The sequence below is a fragment of the Panthera uncia genome, chromosome C2 (genome assembly GCF_023721935.1).
Source record: "Panthera uncia isolate 11264 chromosome C2, Puncia_PCG_1.0, whole genome shotgun sequence".
NCBI classification, from domain to species: domain Eukaryota; kingdom Metazoa; phylum Chordata; class Mammalia; order Carnivora; family Felidae; genus Panthera; species Panthera uncia.
In genome coordinates, this window is record NC_064810.1 from 32354294 (window position 1) to 32372168 (window position 17875).

A 17875-nucleotide genomic window follows, 5' to 3' on the forward strand; every position below is an offset into this window, starting at 1 on the left:
AGAGAGACAGAGAGACACTTAAAAGGATGAAAAAGTTAACAAGTGGTGAATCTCCGTAAGGAATATACCATTGTTCTTTGTGCTCGTCCTGAAAATTTTCTCTAAGTTTGAAATTATATAAAAATAAAAATTCAAACTACAGGCATAACTGCCATCAGTTAAAAATAGAAATTGTCAGACATTCTAATTAAAGGTGTATTGTATGAATACTCATATAATTTTACATTTGAATAATTTGTTATAGATTTAGTGTTGTATCTGTAATATCTTACTTGTACTTTGAAATAAATAGCTTCTCTGTAACTTGAAATTAGTTACCAAAAAAGATGGTATTTTGTTTTTTTTAAATAATTTTTGAACTTTATTGTTTATTGATTTTGAGAGAGAGATTGAGAGTGAGTGGGGGAGAGGCAGAGAGAAAGGGAGACAGAATCCTAAGCAGGCTTCACGCTGTCAGTGCAGAGCCCAATATGGGGCTCCAACTCCGAATTCACAAACTGTGAGATCATGACCTGAGCTGAAATCAAGAGTTGGAGGCTTAACTGATGGAGCCACCAGGCTCCCCCAAAAGATGGTATTTTTCTGATGTGAGAGATGAGTAACCTGAGACATGTGGATTTTTTGAAGCCAGCTTAAGATCACACTAAATAATCATATGGTATAATACTAATTATCCTGCCTCCAAATGCAGGTTTTTGTTTTGTTTTGTTTTTACTTTTCTCCTTGGACATAATTCTTTGTTTTATTAATGTTTATTTATTTTTGAGAGAAAAAGAAAGAGAGAAAAAGAGAGAGAACGAGCATAATTGGGGGAGGGGTAGAGAGAGAGAGGGAGACACAGAATCTGAAGCAGACTCCAGGGTCTGAGCTGTCAGCACAGAGCCCCACTCCAGGCTGGAAGCCAGTTCCTGACCTGAGCTGAAGTCGGATGCTTAACCGACTGAATGACACATGTACTCCATCCATGGACATCATTCTTTGGATGGGAATTTTTAAGGAAGACCTTGTCCCCCTACCATCTAGAGCTCAGATTCAGTGAAACAACTTTTCTTCTCCCTTGACAAGGCAGATTCTTTTTTTCTATTTTAAACTCTTCATGTCACATTTGGAGTTCAGTTTTATTCAAGAGTTCTCTGATTTAAGTTTCCAGTTTTGGGTTCCTCAGCCTTTGTCTTGTTCCCCAAAAGTGTTCTATTACATTGTAAAGTTTAGGTTACTGGGAAGTGACAGTTACTTGCCTGAACACTCGCCTCTCTGGACTCTGGCTTTCTTATTGTGTTAAGTCTCTGACAATTTCTCTTCTTTCTTGCCAGTTCAGAAATGAATTTTAAATGTTTTCTTTAAATTGCTTTATCCATGTATCTTTCGGAATTAGTGTTTTCAACTTCTTTGGGTAAATACCTAGTGGTGCAGTTATTGGATCCTATGATATTTTTGTATTTAATTTCCATTCAAAAAGATGTATGTATCCCTAGGTTTATTGTTGCCTTATTTACAATAGCTAAGATATGGAAGCAATGTAAGTGTCCATCAATAGATGAATGGATAAATATATATATATATATATATATATATATATATATATATATAGAGAGAGAGAGAGAGAGAGAGAGAGAGAAATATTAGCCATAAAAAAAAGAATGAGATCTTGCCATTTGTGACAACATGGATGGGCCTAGAATATACTATGCTAAGTGAAACAAAGCATACTGAGAAAGACATATACTGTATCATTTAGTTAATGTGTGGAACCAAAAACAAAACAAAACAAAACAAATGAATAAACAAAGAAACAAGTGGAATCATACCTACAAGTACAGAGAACAACATGATGGTTGCCAGAGGGAAGAGGGCAAGGGCATGGGCAAAATGCGTGGAGGGGAGTGGGAGATACAGGCTTCTAGTTATGGAATGAGTAAGCCACGGGGATGAAAGGCACAGCATAGGGGACATAGTCAATGGTGTTGTAATAGAGCTGTATGGTGACAGCTGGTATTACACTTGTGGTGAGCACAGCATAATGTATAGAGATGTTGAATCATCACTTTGTACCCCTGAAACTAATGTAACACTTTGTGTCAACTATACTGAAATAAAATATAATAATAAAATAAAATCAGGAACAGAAACAAGTGTTTTATCTAACAATTGTAGAAGTTTGAGAATAGTAGTTTCCAGAATTAATTTGACACGCTACCTGAAATGAAATATTCTGCTTATTGTTGGTTTTTTTTTTGTCCCTATGAAGAGTAAAATTATAAAGGAGAAGACAATTCATGCATTAATGGCGAGTAATGGCTCAGTTTATCTGACAATTTGGTACATTTATCGGAAGGACAAAAGCGAACACATTACATGATTTTCTTAAATTTTGCTTACATATAATAAAACCTAATTAGATCGATTGTGCCTATCAGAAAACATGCCAATTTTTTTTTTCATTTAATGTGTTAAAATGTTTCAGGTTATGTATTATAAATATAGCTCTATAAAATGCAATATGTGTATATTTTTAATTTTAATAATTTACAGAAATATTCTCAGAGGAAGTTCCTACTTTTAGTCAGCAATGAGCTCTTACAAATTCATAAAAGAAGCACAACAATCTAATAGAAAAATGCTCAATGCTTATGAGGCAGTTTTTCACAGAAAATTAAATCATAGCACAATAAATACATGGAAAACTATGACAGACTTCACTGAAAAATAAAAGATCCAGTGTATCCTATTTCATTTATTTATTTATTTATTTATTTAAAAAAAATTTTTTTAACGTTTATTTATTTTTGAGACAGAGACAGAGCATGAACAGGGAAGGAGCAGAGAGAGAGGGAGACACAGAACCTGAAGCAGGCTCCAGGCTCTGAGCTGTCAGCACAGAGCCCGATGCGGGGCTCGAACTCACGGACGGTGAGATCATGACCTGAGCCAAAGTCAGACGCTTAACCGACCAAGCGACCCAGGCGCCCCCAGTATATCCTATTTCTACCAGGGCTTTTAGAAGACAATACTCTTCCATACCACGGGTGCTACTAGCAATAATTTCTGAAAAAGCAATTTGTCATTATCCATAAAATTAAAATTACAAATATCCTTCCACAAAGCAAACCTTTTTCTAGTAAACCTAACACTCTCAGAAAAATAAAAATAAGAGGGAATGTAGATCCAGGAATGTTTACTGAAGAATTATTTTTGCTGGCAAAAAAAAAAAAAAAAAAAAGAACAACAAGAAAAAAACCAAACCAAAGTGGACTGTACAAATCATGTGAGCAATTGAAGAAATTATGGTAGAGCTACAAATTGCCATATTATGAAACCATTTTATTTGTTTGTTTATTTATTTATTTATTTATTTATTTATTTATTTATTTATTTATATTTTGTGTGAAAGAGAGAGGGAGGGAAAGCATGAGCAGGGGAGGGGCAGCCAGAGGGAGAAAGAATCTCAAATAGGCTCCCCAGTGTCAGCACAGAGCCCTATGCTCAAATTCAGGAACCATGAGATCATGACCTGAGGAGTCGGATGGACTCTCAGCTGACGGAGCCACCCAGGTGTCCCAAAACCATTTAAAACAGAACAACTTTGAAGGGCGTCTGGGTGGCTCAGTCGGTTGAACATCTGACCCTTGATTTCCGCTCAGATGATGGAATCAAGCCCCGCGTGGGGCTCTGCACTGAGTTTGGAGTCTGCTTAGGATTCTTTCTCTGTCTCTCCCTCTGCCCCTCTCCCCAGCTCATGTGCTATCCCTCTCTCCCATAAAAAATACAAAAATAAAACTTTTGAAAATAATTCTGAAACCTTCATTTAATCAAAGACATAACCATAAGGATTGTTAAGTAGGAAAAAGTAATTTTAATAGAGGAGTTTGTACAGTGTTTTCCCATCTTACAAGGAAAAAATATCAAGATTTTCATATATGGTATCTTATATATTTATGATATTCACACACATACATACATTATATGTATATATGGTATGTAAACATATGCCTACATATATGTGTATAATTACACAGAACTGGAGAAAAATCATATGAAAATATGCTTAAGTGGTAGTTTAAAAAGTTTATGAGGATTGAAGTTGGGGAGGCTAAAGTGTGAAAGGGTTAAGCAAAGAAGTAAAAAAAAAAAAAAATCAGTGTACTTTAAAAAGTGAATTACCTGAGCATTCATATAACAAATTATGCAAAATATATTTAGGTTGTCCCTAGTATGCATTAAACATTATTTTAAATTATCTTAAAATTATCAATACTCATTTTAAAATGCATTTGTATTAAAATTTTATTGTCATTTCTCCAGAGAATGTCGGATATTGAATCTTAGAGGTGGAGGAGACCTTAGTCTACAAGTAAATTGATTTGACTGCAATTTTAAAGTCCAAATGATTAAAACAAGTGAGTGTCTAGATGAGCTCTTTATCTAATAACCTTGAAAGATGTTATAAATGTCAATCAACTATACATTTTTAAGGGACAAATTAAGAACACTGTAGAATTCAATTTAATTCAGACATTATTAGAAGTAATGTGAGCATAAGTGAATTAATCCTCACATATTGGGAACTTCTCATCTCATAACTCCACGGCTTTGGGAACTCTTTCCTCACCTCCTCTTAGAAGGCTTTGAGGAGGGAAGTGTGTCAACCGCACTCAAGAATGAGTTTATACTTTCTCCTGCCCTGGTAATACCCACTAAATTTTGTTGTCAGAAACATACGGGCAGAGTGAGACTAGCCTGTGCCTGGGCTGTCAGAGTCCTAGATGAAAATAGCATTGCTTCTCTGCCTGTGCTCCTTGCTCCTGTGACCCCACTGTGGTACAACCCTAAGTGCCAGATGTACGCTTTAAGGGTACTGTCCTGTACTGTTTCAGTCCTCTGTGCCCTGGAGTCAAGCTGTTATCCATTCCAGAAATACAAGTAAGATCCCTTTTCCCAAATGCATTCTTTTTTTTTTTTTTAAATGTTTCTTTCTTTATTTATAGAAAGAGAGAGAGCATGAGCAAGGGAGGGGCAGAGAGAGAGGAGATACAGAGAATCCCAAGCAGACTCCAGACTGTCAGTGCAGAGCCAGATGTGGGGCTTGATCTCATGAATCATGAGATCATGACCTGAGCTGAAATCAAGAGTTGGAGGCTAAACCAACTGAGAGACCGGGGTGCCTTGCAGTCTTTGTTACTATCTTAGCTCAGGCTGCTATATCAAAAATACCATAGACTAACTAGATTAACAGAAATTTATACCTCTCAGTTCTGGAGCTGGGAAGTCTAAGATCAAGGTGCCAGTGATTTGGTTCCTGATGATAGTCTTCTTCCTGGTTTGCAGAAGACCAGCCACCTTCTTTCTGTGACCCCACCTGATGTAAAGACAGAGAGCAAGCAAGCTTTCCGGTTTTTCTTCTTATAAGAACATGGATCTTATCACATTAGGGCCCCATCCTTATGACCTCATTAATCATAATTACCTCTATAAAGGTCTGCACTCCAAATATAATTACATGGGGGTTGGGATGTCAGAATAGGAACTTGGTGGAATCGGGGGTGGGGGGGTGCACAAAAATTCAGTCCAGCGTAGTTACCTGAGGCTTAAAACAGACTGCTCCTACTGTCAATCTCATAAAAGCTCTCATGAAAAGAGCTTTATGCCATCTGTACTCAAATCCAAAACATTGAGTCTGGCAGAACTAAGGTGCTATGCTATTTTTTTTTTATTTTCCTTTTCTCTCTCATTTATCTTTTCCCACTTTCAGATACTTACACACATAATACACACATAGGTAAATCGTGCATATGTATGTAGACACATACACTTCTATGCTGCAAATAGAGGTATACCTTGACAATATGAAAGTATGGATGGGGAATGGGTGAGCTTGGGAATTCTTTTTGTCCCTAGATCATTCAATCTTGATTATACATCATCCAAAATAACTTCTATGTAAAATTATTTTAAAAGTGTGTATATAAATTTTAAAAAACTTAATTAGCTTGACCCTAACCCTAACCCTAACCCTAATCCTAACCCTAACCTTAATCCTCCCAGGGAAAGCTGAATAATCCTACTACTAGATCGTTAAATGTCAAAAATGGAAAGTTGAAGAAAACCACCAGTTTATAGAACAGAATAAATATAATTGCTGTTTTCTTTAAGAAAAAAGGGGGCATATGCAAAAAATATTAATGATAAGTAGCAAAAGTATTAGGAAAAATCACAACTATGATTCTTAGGGTAAACATTATTTTGTTCTTGAATTGGTATGTTTCAAAGTGTTGAAATATTTTTTAAATATTAAAAAAATAGTTTTAAAAAAACAATTAAATAATTAAATCAAAAATAATAAAAAAATAAAAATGTTTATTTTTGAGAGAGAGAGGGAGAGAGAGAGAGAGCGCGCGCGCGCGCACGCGCGCACCGGTGGGGGAGGGGCAGAAAAGGGAGGGAGACACAGAATCTGAAGCAGGCTCCAGGCTCTGAGCTGTCAGCACAGAGCCCAATGAGGGGCTCAGATCCACAAACCATGAGATCATGAGATCATGACCTGAGCCGAAGTTGAACACTTAACTGACTGAGCCACCCAGGTGCTCCAAAGAGTTGCAGTTCTTAAAATTATAGCGTAAAATAATGACACACTCAAAAGAGGCAGCATAAATTGAATGACAAAACTTATTCAAATAAAATCTCAATAGCATGAAGCATTATCCGTTTAGAAACGTTACCAAAATTACCAGATAAGATATGGAGCAAATGGATCCAACACTAGCAGTGACCTTGGGGAAAGTGACATGTATGCTTTATATCATAGCATTTCAGAATTAGCAATAAGTAATGGAGTTGGCAGAAATAACCATCAAATAAAAAACATAAGTAATTAACTGCAGCAATGTACAGAAGATACATGGGCCCGGGAAATGAGCCAAGATAAAGGTTGTAGTAAGGGTTTTTGGTTTTTTTTAACTTTATTTTTTACTTTTAAAAATTTACATCCAAATTAGTTGGCATATAGTGAGGCAATGATTTCAGTAGATTCCTTAATGCCCCTTACCCATTTAGCCCATCTCCCCTCTCACAACCCCTCCAGCAACCCTAAGTTTGTTCTCCATATTTATGAGTCTCTTTTGTTTTGTCCCCCTCCCTGTTTTTATATTATTTTTGTTTCCCTTCCCTTATGTTCATCTGTTTTGTCTCATAAAGTCCTCATATGAGTGAAGTCATATGATTTTTGTCTTTCTCTGACTGACCAATTTCACTTAGCATAATACCCTCCAGTTCCATCCACATAGTTGCAAATGGCAAGATTTCATTCTTTTTGGTTGCTGAGTAACACTCCATTGTATGTATATGTGTGTGTGTGTGTGTGTGTGTGTGTCTGTATATATATATATATATATATATATACAGACACACACACACACACACACATCTTCTTTATCAATTCATCCATCAATGGACATTTGGGCTCTTTCCATACTTTGGCTATAAACATGGGGTGCATATGTCCCTTTGAAACAGCACACCCGTATCCCTTGGATAAATGCCTAGTAGTGCAATTGCTGGGTCATAGGATAGTTCTATTTTTTGTTTTTTGAGAAACCTCCATACTGTTTTCCAGAGTGGCTGCACCAGCTTCCATTCCCACCAACAATGCAGAAGAGATCCTCTTTTTCCTCATCCTCACCAACATCCGTTGTTGCCTGAGTTGTTAATGTTAGCCATTCTGACAGGTGTGAGGTAGTATCTCATTGTGGTTTTGATTTGTACTTCCCTGATGATGAGTGATATTGAGCATTTTTTTCATGTGTCAGCTGGCCATCTGGATGTCTTCTTGGAGAAGTGTCTATTCAGGTCTTTTGCCCATTTCTTCACTGGATTATTCGTTTTTTGGGTGTTGATTTTGATAAGTTCTTTGTAGATTTTGGATACTAACCCTTTATCTGATATGTCATTGCAAATATCTTCTCCCATTCTGTCGGTTGCCTTTTAGTTTTTCTGACTGTTTCCTTTGCTGTGCAGAAGCTTTTTATTTTGATGAGGTCCCAGTAGTTTATTTTTGCTTTTGTTTCCCTTGCCTCTGGAGAGGTGTTGACTAAAAAGTTGCTGTGGGCAAGATCAAAGAGGTTTTTGCCTGATTTCTCCTCACAGGTTTTGATGGCTTCCTGTTTTACACTGAGGTCTTTCATCCATGTTGAGTTTCTTTTTGTGTATGGTGTAAGAAAGTGGTCCAGGTTCATTCTTCTGCATGTCGCTGTCCAGTTTTCCCAGCACTACTTGCTAAAGAACAGTCTTTATTCCATTGGATATTCTTTCCTGCTTTGTCAAAGATTGGTTGGCCATACGTTTGTGGGTCCATTTCTGGGTTCTCTATTCTGTTCCATTGATATGAGTGTCTGTTCTTCTGCCAGTACCATACTGTCTTGATGATTACAACTTTGTAGTATAGCTTGAAGCCTGGGATTGTGATGCTTCCTGCTTTGGTTTTCTTTTTCAAGATTGCTTTGGCTATTTGGGGTCTTTTCTGCTTCCATACAAATTTTAGGATTATTTGTTCTAGCTCTGTGAAGAATGCTGGTGTTATTTTGATAGGGATGGCATTGAATACATAGACTGCTTTGGGTAGTATCATCATTTTAACAATATTTGTTTTTCCTATCCAGGAGCATGGAATCTTTTTCCATTTTTTTTTTTGTGTGTCTTCAATTTCTTTGATAAGCTTTCTATACTTTTCAGTGTATGGATTTGTCACCTCTTTGGTTAGATTTATTACTAGGTATTTTATGGTTTTTGGTGCAATTGTAAGTGGGATCGATTCGTTGATTTCTCTTTCTGTTGCTTCATTGTTGATGTATAGGAATGCAACTGATTTCTGTGCATTGATTTTATATCTTGCAACTTTGCTGAATTCATGAATCAGTTCTAGCAGTTTTTTGGTGGAATCTTTAGGGTTTTCCATGTAGAGTATCATGTCCTATGAGAGGAGTGAAAGTTTAACTTCCTCCTGGCTGATTTGGATGCCTCTTATTTCTTTGTGTTGTCTGATTGCAGAGGCTAAGACTTCCAACACTATGTTGAATAACAGTGGCAAGAGTGGACATCCCTATCTTGTTCCTGACCTTAGGGGGAGAGCTCTCAGTTTTTCCCCATGGGGGATGATATTAGCATTGGGTCATTCATATATGGCTTTTATGATCTCAAGGTATGCTCCTTCTATCCCCACTTTCTTGAGGGTTTTTGCCAAGAAAGGATGCTGTATGTTGTCAAATGCTTTCTCTGCATCTATTGAGAGGATCATATGGTTCTTGTCCTTTCTTTTATTGGTGTGATGAATCACATTAATTGTTTTGCAGATATTGAATCAGCCCTGCATCCCAGGTATAAATCCCGCTTGGTTGTGGTGAATAATTTTTTTAATGTATTACTGGATCCAGTCGGCTAATATCTTGTTGAGTATTTTTGCATCCATGTTCATCAGGGAAATTGGTCTACAGTTCTCCTTTTTAATGGGGTCTCTGTCTGGCTTTGGAATCAGGATAATGCTGGGTTCATAGAAAGAGTTTGGAAGTTTTCCTTCCATTTCTATTTTTTGGAACTTTTTCGAGAGAATAGGTGTTAACTCTTCCTTAAATGCTTGGTAGAATTCCACTGGAAAGCCATCTGGCCCTGGACTCTTGTTTTTTGGCAGATTTGTGATTACTAATTCTATTTCCTTACTGGTTATGGGTCTGTTCAAATTTTCTGTTTCTTCCTGTTTCAGTTTTGGTAGTGTATATGTTTCTAGGAATTTGTCCATTTCTTCCAGATTGACCATTTTATTGGCATATAATTGCTCAGAATATTCTCTTATTATTGTTTTTATTTCTGTTGTGTTTGTTATGATTTCTCCTCTTTCATTCTTGATTTTACTTATTTGGGTCCTTTCCTTTTTCTTCTTGATCAGACTGGCTAGTGGCTTATCAATTTTGTTAATTCTTTCAAAGAACCACCTTTTGGTTTCATTGATCTGTTCTGTGTTTTTGGTTTCGATACCATTAATTTCTGCTCTAATCTTTATTATTTCCTGGCTTCTGCTGGTTTGGGGTTTTATTTGCTGTTCTTTTTCCAGCTCCTTAATGCATAAGGTTAGGTTGTGTATCTGAGATCTTTCTTCCTTCTTTGGGAAGGCCTGGATTATTATATATTTTCCTCTTATGACCACCTTTGCTGCATCCCGGAGGTTTTGGGTTGTGGTGCTATCATTTTCATTGACTTTCATATACTTTTTAATTTCTTCTTTAACTGCTTGGTTATCCCATTCATTCTTTAGTAGGATGTTCTTCAGTCTCCAAATATTTGTTACCTTTCCAAATGTTTTCTTGTGGTTGATTTCGAGTTTCATAGCATTGTGGTCTGAAAATATGTACGGTATGATCTTGATCTTTTTGTACTTACTTAGGGCTGATTTGTGTCCCAGTATATGGTCTATTCTGGAGAATGTTCCATGTGCACTGGAGAAGAATGTATATTCTGCTGCTTTAGGATGAAATGTTCTGAATATATCTGTTAAGTCCATCTGGTCCAATGTGTCATTCAAAGCCATTGTTTCCTTGCTGATTTTTTGATTAGTGATATGTCCATTGCTGTGAGTGGGGTGTTGAAGTCTCCTACTATTATGGTATTACTATCGATGAGTTTCTTTAGGGTTGTGATTAGTTGATTTATATATGTGGGTGCTCTCACTTTGGTGCATAAATGTTTACAATTGTTAGGTCTTCTTGGTCTCTAGACCCCTTGATTACGATATAATGCCCTTCTGCATCTCTCTTTTTTTTTTTTTAATGTTTATTTATTTTGAGACAGAGAGAGACAGAGCATGAACGGGGGAGGGTCAGAGAGAGAGGGAGACACAGAATCTGAAGCAGCCTCCAGGCTCTGAGCTGTTAGCACAGAGCCCGATGCGGGGCTCGAACTCACGGACCGTGAGATCATGACCTGAGCCGAAGTCAGACGCTTAACCGACTGAGCCACCCAGGTGCCCCTGCATCTCTTGATACAGTCTTTATTTTAAAGTCTAGATTGTCTGATATAAGTATGGCTACTCCTGCTTTCTTTTGTTGACCATTAGGATGATAGATTGTTCTCCATCCCCTTATTTTCAATCTGTAGGTGTCTTTAGGTCTTAAGTGGTCTCTTGTAAACAGCATATAGATGGGTCTTGTTTTCTTACCCATTCTGTTACCCTGTCTTTTGATTGGAGCATTGAGTCCATTGACGATTAGAGTGAGTACTGAAAGATATGAATTTATTGCCATTATGGTGCTTGTAGAGTTGGAGTTTCTGGTGGTGTTCTCTGCTCCTTTCATATATATATCATATATATATATATATCATATATATATATATATATATGATATATATATATATTCATCTTTTCTCCCCTCAGAGAGTCCCCCTTAAAATTTCTTGCAGGGCTGGTTTAGTAGTCACAAACTCCTTTAATTTTTGTTTGTCTGGGAAACTTTTTATCTCTCCTTCTATTTTGAATGACAGCCTTGCTGTATAAAGAATTCTTGGCTGCAAATTTTTCTGATTCAGCACACCTAAAATATTCTGCCACTCCTTTCTGGCCTGCCAAGTTTCTGTGGATAGGTCTGCTGCAAACCTGATCTGTCTTCCCTTGTAGGTTAGACACTTTTTTTCCCTTGCTGCTTTCATGATTCTCTCCTTGCCTGAGTATTTCGTGAATTTGACTATGATGTGCCTTGTTGATGGTCGGTTTTTGTTGAATCTAATGGAGTCCTCTGTGCTTCCTGGATTTTGATGTCTGTGTCTTTCCCCAGGTTAGGAAAGTTTTCTGCTATGATTTGCTCACATAACCCTTCCACCCCTATTTCTCTCTCTTCCTCTTCTGTGACCCCTATGATTCTGATGTTGTTCCATTTTAATGAGTCACTAATTTCTCTAATTCATAAATTGTGCTCTTTTGCCTTAATCTCCCTCTTTTTTCTGCTTCGTTATTCTCTATAAGTTTGTTCTCTGTATCACTAATTCTCTGTTCTGCCTCATCCATCCTTGCCACCGCTGCATCTATCCATGATTGCAGCTCGGTTATAGCATTTTTAATTTCATTCTGGCTATTTTTTACTTCATTTATCTCTGCAGAAAGGGATTCTAATCTATTTTCGACTCCAGCTAGTATTCTTATTATTGTGATTCTAAATTCTGGTTCAGACATCTTGCTTGTGTCTGTGTTGGTTAAATCCCTGTCTGTCGTTTCTTCGTGCTCTTTCTTTTGGGGTGAATTCCTTCATTTTGTCATTTTGAAGGGAGAAAAGGAATTAATGAGGTAGAAAAATTGAAATAAAAAAAATAAAAAAATATTAAAGTTAAAAATTAAAAACACACACACACACAAATCGAATAGATGATGCTAGATCTTAGGTGTGTTTTGGTCTGGGTGTAGAAAGTGGTTTGGCAGATTAGAGAAACAAACAAAAAAAGGGGAATAAAAAAAGGAAATCATTTGAGAATTTGAAAAAATGAGTACACTAAAGTAGACTAAAATACACAAAAGTAGACAATATAATAGAAAAAATATATAGAAAAATATTTTTAACAAAAATTAAAAAGAAATATGATTTTTTTGTTTTCTGTATTTAATAAAAAAAGAAATGAAAAAGAGAAAAAAGATAAAAAAAGAAAAAATAAAAGACAAAAAAAGAAATGGTTTGAAAATTTGAAAAAGTGAATACACTGTAGTAGACTGAAATAAAATGATGGGAGTAAGATAGAATTTGAAAAAATTACATAAAAGCAAAATATATAGTAATACAAATTAAATAAAAATATTTTTAAAGAAATTGAAAGTAAAAATGAATTTTTTCTCTTTCTGCATTCTAGAAAAAGAAAAGAAACGAAAAAGAAAAAAGAAAAAGAAAAAAAGGAAATTGTTTGAAAATTTGAAAAGGTGAGTACACTAAAGTAGACTAAAATAAAATGATGGAAGTAGAATTTGAAAACATTTACACAAAAGTAAAAAATACAGTAATAAAAATTAAAGACAGTTATTTTTAATAAAAATTGAAAATAAAAATCAGTTTTTTTCTGTTTCTGTATTCAGGAAAAATAATTGTAAAAGAGAAAAAGGAAAAAGAGAGAAAAAATATTGAATAGATGAACCTAACAGATTGAAGTAGGACTGAAATTGCTTCGTTTTCCCCTAGAGGTCAGTCCATGTAGCTCTTTATAGTCCATAAATTAAGGTTTGTGTTCTTGAAGAGCGAAGTTGGCCCAGTTGAGCAGGGCTTGGTGTAACAGCTCCGCTCTCCTCTAGATGGCGCTGCTAGTCTACTGGGGTGGATTTGCCGTGCTCATCGGTGAGCATGCGCATGCGCGGGGGTGGTGAAAAATGGTAGCACCCAACCACCCAGTCTGTTCTTCCCGATCAGCCATGGCGCACCGGTCCTCCGTCTTCAGCTCTCGTCCACTCTCCGCTTTTCCACTCTCCGTGACCGGGCCCCAGGCAGTACCTCTCTCCCAAGTTTTGTCTCAGATACAGCTGTTTTCCCCGGCCCCTTTTGCAGCTTTGACCTGCTCCGCCCCTCTGCGGGAGGGTCTCACTGAGCAATGGCCGAATGAGCAGTGGCCAAATGTCGGCTGCACCCATGAACACCAGCTGAACCCTGCTGCTGCCGGTGCCCTGAGACTGTGGCCAGATGCCAGCCTGCCCCAAAAAAAGAACGCGAGACAGTGCAGCCTCAGTGTTTCAGGACCATGGAAAATCGTAACACTCATGGGGCACCAGGCTTCACCCTCAACAACTTTGCCCCGGCACCAGCGAATGTGGCTGCCTTCCGGGGTCTGCTGGGACCAGGCAGCTTCAACAGTCTCTACCAAACGTCCTTCCTACTGTGGAACCACTTTTCCCCGTGTGGCCTGAGAACCTCCCGGACCCCACTCTGTTCCTGGGGATTCGCCCTTCCCACCCGAGCACTGCCAGGTATGGAGCTGCGGAGTTGCAGCCTTTGCGCTCCCCTTGTTTACAGTCTTAATGGAATTTAAACCCTTTCCTTTCTCCTTTCTCCCTTTTTAGTTCAGTCCCTGCGGCTGTTTCCAATTTTCACTTTCTCTCCAGCTGCTTTTGGGGAGGGGTGCTTTTCCCTCCTCAGTCTCCGTCCTCTCTCCACCTGCAAAAGCCTCCACCCTCTACCTTTTGGGGCTTCTTGCTCCCCAAGTTTAGCTCTTTGTGTCACGTACCTGCTGAATTCTGTGGTTCAGGTTGTGCAGATTGTTGTGTTTATCTTCCAATCGGTTTTCTAGGTGTGTAGGATGGTTTAGTGTTGGTCTGGCTGTATTTCATGGACGCGAGACACACAAAAAGCTTCCATGCTGTTCCGCCATCTTGGCTCCTCCCTCTAAGGGGTTTTTTTAAAATGACAGGTAGGACCTCTAGGGTAGAGCAAAATTTTGGTACCAAAAAAGTAATTTGGTACTAACTCTTAACTCACGACTTTAGACAAAACAAGGAATTATCAGTGAAAAAAGAAAACAATTATAGTTGCCTTACAATCAAATTTAAAAAATTCGCAAATTAATTTGACTTTCCTAATAAATATATGACTTTTCCCCTTATTTTGTAAAATTAATTACAATCTAATGAATTTCAAAACAAACGCATTTAAGTTAAGAAACATGCTTCAAGCAATTTCATTTAATGTGTTACTTCAAGTCTTATGCATAATAACCTTAAATTTGCATTTTCATATGTAAGTAAGTTGATACTACACCCATCTAGGGCAACATGAGATGCTTCATGACACCTGAGGAAGAGGGGAGTTAGTTTACAAAGAAGAGTCTATGAACATGTTAGGTCACTGGAGAACTGTGAGTGAGTCCAAAACTAAGAGGTAAATGATGGGTTGATAGTTCAAAGCATTAGGAAACTGAAAAGAGAAGGCCAAGAGGGCAAAAGCATGTCCGGAAAAAACCTGCCAAAACGATGCACTTTGGGGAAATTATAGGACTTGTACAAGATAGTAAAAGTTAGGGCAGAAGTGTTCACCAGGATTTAAGTGGAATGGAGCACTCCCCTTAACATTTCTCAAATTATGTGTACATGTGGACACACACACACACACACACACACACCAACAAGCTACCATGATAAAAATGTAAGCACTATCTTGATTCACTGAATATTCAATACTTTGAGTTGAGGAAAATGCCACAAGGAAGGATGTAAGATGTAGATTTTGAAGAATCACATAACAAGAATCCCAAAAGGAAAAATATTTCTTTGGCCTTTAGCCAAATCTAACTTTTGTGTTCCATAAACTTTTCTTAGGGTGACCTGAACACTCTACTACTGAACTATTACCAGAACTCTAGGTAGGTTTCAAAGTTAGTTTCTTCCAGTTTTCTACCAGTTGAATGAGATGAGACAAGGGAGAATATTAGGTGCCATATAAATCTTGTGAATTTATAATTCTAACCTTCGTCTCTGAGCATACATAGTTCAGGCTCTGTTGAGTCACTTAGTTAAATGAAAGAAATGGTTATTATTTTCAATTACATTATTTTATCAGTTTATATTTAATCACACTTTTGGCAGTAAAATTTCTCAGCTTTACATACTTTTATTTATTGAATTAGCACTTAAAACGAGGATTGTTATAATTAAATAGACCATGACCTTGAACTGATGGAGCTATAATTTGGAAATTGCACTTTCTAATATAATTATGAAATGGATTTAGCATATATTTAAACCCCATCTAATAATTACAGTTAGCTCTTTATTATCCAAGAGTTGCATATCCAACTTGCAAATCATATCTTTTACTCCACAATTGGCTTTATTATTTTGGTCATTTAGCTATTGTATTATTCGTTTTGAAGACTTTATTGCTGTTGCAACAGTTATGACAAAGTTGTGTGCAAAAGTACAGCAAAATTAATAGCAAGTATTTTATGCACTAGTATTTCTATTATTGTTTGGCTACACCTGTTAACAATTTTTGTAATAAACTAATGAATACAAATTAATTTTCATTTGGCTTCAAGCATTCTTCAAATATAAAAATGGGATTTTATTTTGAATTAGAAACTTGCATTTATTTTTCATATTCCTATGATTTATTTATCATTATAAGTATATAATAAGATATTTAAATGGTAAAGTAGAGAGTTCTGGTACTGCTCAGGATGGAGAAAGCATTGTTTAAAAGATAGCTAGAAATTAAAATGTAAGGTTTTAAAGTTCTTTTCTTTTTTACTCAATGCCACAGACCTTTATAAATTACCATGTCCTTTGAGGAGAAAAGCTTTGTCTTATATATCCTGTGTAACCAAGTTACAACAGAAAGAGTTCTTGACATTAGGTCAATTACACGATAGTGTTTTACTCATCCAAAAAGGAGACTGCCAGTCTACTATTGTCAGACTGCACTATCCCTGGGGTAGGGTCAATGTTAAGATTACAGATAAAGACAGAGTTAGATTGAAAAACTTCTGTATCTTTGAAACAGATGATTAAAAGGCCATATATGAGAAAATGATTGCTTTTTAATTCTTGGGACTTAAATATTTAGGCAACTAAGAGATTTGAATAAAAACATAAATAAAAATGATTAAATGATTATTTTAAAGTCTTGTTTCATTAGAAAAAATTCATCTGCTGGAAATTTCTTGGGAGAAATCATTATGGTTTAGATATGATCATTCTAATCCTCAGCAACATAGGGCACGTGGAGAGAAGGCACCATGGGTCTGATCTGGGATGTGGACTGTGTTTATGGCTGCCAAGAGATAACAACTACAATGGTATTCCCTGCTTTGGGAGGAGACCAACAAAATCAGCCAACATCTGGGTTTTTAATTAGCTGGCTAGAGGATTTTTCTCAGAAGTCATGAGGGAGGGGCCATCATTTTCTGAGATTCTTCAGAGGCCATAGGCAACACACGGGCTACTATAGGGGATATGCTGTAATCACTGAGGAGAATGTGGATGTGTCCAAGTAGGAACGAAGGCTTGTGGATTGACAGACACAGTAAATGAGAATACCGTATGAAAGCCACAATGCAGGATTTAAAGAAGGGCTCCTAAAGTCATGCCAAGAGCACCGGGTCCTTATTGATATTAAAGAATATCTGAAAATTAATATGGGAACCAAAAGTTAACATGAGCTTCTCAGCCATTAGACCTTAAAATATTTGTGAATGTTCAAAGACAGTAAAAACCAGCACAAATGAACAAGGGATGTTAAGGCAAACCCAACAAGAACAGAATATCCTTGTCCTTTGTCTTCTTTCCTACTTTAAGCTATGCATAAAAAATTCAAGACCCACAGGTCTCAGTCACAGCCAAAGCCATTTCAGTTAGTGAGGGGATATCAGGAAACTTCTCCTGTTTTCTCTTTCTTTTTTTTTTTTTTTTTCTTTTTCTTTTTTTCTTTTCTTTCAGTTATCCTGAGATAGAGTTCATGTGTTATCAACCAGCTTTGAAGGAGAAGCAAAACAAAACAAAAACTAAGCAAACCACATACTGACAGCATCCTCAAAACAAAATCTCTTTGGTAAACAAACAAAAAAATAATTTCCCAGGATGCTAGAGGTTTGGACCTCAATTCTGAAAGAGCTTAACAGTGTTTTTTATTTGTTTGTTTATTTCCTAATGGAAGTGCTAGTTTTCCTATTGATTTTTCAACCTCCCTTGACTGTATTCTTAAATGTCTACGTAGTCTGCCACATAATCTATAGGTCCATGCTGATAGAGTCATCTAAACCTGTCAATCAGAAAGGATTTATTAAACACAGTCTATGAACTTGGTATTCTAGGGAATAGGAAAGAAATCAAGGATACATCTCTTGTTCAAAAAAGGATGAACTAATTTTTTTGTCATAATCA